Below are 2185 nucleotides of genomic sequence, written 5' to 3' on the forward strand. Positions count from 1 at the left end.
AAAATCCTAAAAAAAAAAAGAGAGAGAGAGAGAGACTTTAAAGCTACAATTCTTGTTTTTTGCCTCCTGACTCTTTGAAAGGGCAAAAGCATGACTGAGAGAATGCAAAACCTGTTCCCTATCTGCCTCCAGACAATGGCAGAGGTTGCAAGAAACGAAAACATTAAAAGAAAAATTGTGCTGGACTTAAGAAAAAAGGAAAGCTTAAGAAGCCATTTCCCAAACCCCATCACACTCAGAAAGTTCATTTTTCTTCTCCTGAGGCACAATTTCCCCTCAAATGATGGGTCAGCTGAACTTTGGCCACTCCCCAGAGCCCACCATTAAGCCTAAAATAGAGGATGGGGAGCCGGATTTCTTAATTGACACCGTTGTGATTTTCTCCACCATCTGCTCAGAGGATTTTTCCTCCTCCATCCCCTCCGATTCCATCCAGCTTGTCTGAGTCTCCAGCCCACATCCCAGCCAGCCCCGATATCTTCAGCTCTCTTAACACCATTCATGCCTTTCTAGTTTCTTCTTATTTTAAGATTTTATTTATTTGACAAAGAGAGAGAGAGAGAGAGCGCGCAAGGAAGGGGAGGGACAGAGGGAGAGGGAGAAGCAGACTCCCTGCTGAGCAGGGAGCCAGACTCAGGTTGGATTCTAGGACCCTGAGATCATGACCTGAACTGAAGGTAGATGCTTAACTGACTGAGCCACCCAGGCGTCCCATGCCTTTTGAGTTTCAAACTGCTAACCAGCAAGCCTTTTCAGTAGAGAGATGTGTTACATAAATTTAATGGCACTACAAAATGTAGTGAAAAAGCCATTTTTGTCTTCCTTCCCTCAGACCAAGTCCCAAATCTCCTACTTCCTTTGCTAGAACTCATTCTGAATTAATTCCCCTGAAAGGGATGTCTTTTTTTTTTTTTTTAAGATTTTATTTATTTATTTGAGAGAGAGAAAGATGAGCAGGAAGAAGGGGAACCAGAGGGAGAGGCAGACTTCTTGCTGAGTGCAGAGTCAACAGGGCTCCATCCCAGGACCCTGAGATCATGACCTGAGCTGAAGTCAGACGCTTAACTGACTGAGCCATCAGGAGCCCCTCAAGAGAATGTCTTTAAAAGATGTCCTGATTAGTCCCTGGGCTACACACACAAACAGCTGGATTGAGTGCCAAGCCTGTGTGCATTGCATTAAGCCAGAAAAGGAAAAAAAAAAAAAAAGGATTCCATTAGTAGTTCCATACAGGTTTCCCCCACTATAGTTAAGCAGAGTGTCCCCATGAAATCTTTCAAAAGCCAAAGTGGCAGAAAATGAGGAAAGCAATTGCTATAAATTTATATGAAAAAAAATTTTTTTTAGGTGTTCCTGGACCCCAAATTAACCTCTATTTGGTTTTGCTGATACCTTATGACACATCTTGCTAACAGATGCACAGAATAAATTGAGACAAAGCATGGATGCTCACAGGCCCACTGAGAAGCTATGGTGTCTTGATGCTGAGATGCTGAGCGTAGGTCCCAGGGAAGGAGCTCGGTGGGGCAGCCCTCAGCGCCGGTGGTACATGCTGCCTCCATAAGGGCTCACTGCAGAACAAACGCGGAGTGCTATTTTTGCTTTTTGCCCTTTCTCCCTGTAAAAATGAAAATCCCCTTGGGATTTCAGTTAGCGAAAGCAGGGATTCATGTAGGTCTTTCGTAAATGCCAAGTGGTATAGCGCAAACTCTTGAAAAGCGGGAGACCCCTGGATCCTCTCTCCAGCCTGGCGGAGTGAGGAGTTGAATCCGTAACAGACTTTCTCTGGTTAGCAGGGTGTACTTTTCCATACTTCACCGTGGAACACTCTAATCTTGCCAGCGAAGAAAGAAGGTAAATCTGACGGAGACTGGAATGAGATCTATCTATTCGTACAGGACCTCAGGGCCATAAACCTTTGCTCTTCCTCTGCATCCTGCCATCCCAGGTCTGGCCATTATTCTTAGCTCCGTTCCTGCTGAGACAGTCTGGTGTATCGTAATTGATCTCTGCTCAGCTTTCTTTTCTCTCCCATTGCACCCTGACTTGCACATTTCTTTTTGCATCTGCATTCAGAGGGGGACAATTAACACAGACTCGCAAACTTCAGGAATATTTCGAGCCTCCCTCAGTATTTTCCAAGCACTTAGAGCAGACTTGGATTCTTTTTTTTTTTTTTTTTTTT

The sequence above is a fragment of the Mustela nigripes genome, unplaced genomic scaffold, assembly GCF_022355385.1.
Source record: "Mustela nigripes isolate SB6536 unplaced genomic scaffold, MUSNIG.SB6536 HiC_scaffold_75, whole genome shotgun sequence".
Classification (NCBI taxonomy): Eukaryota; Metazoa; Chordata; class Mammalia; order Carnivora; family Mustelidae; genus Mustela; species Mustela nigripes.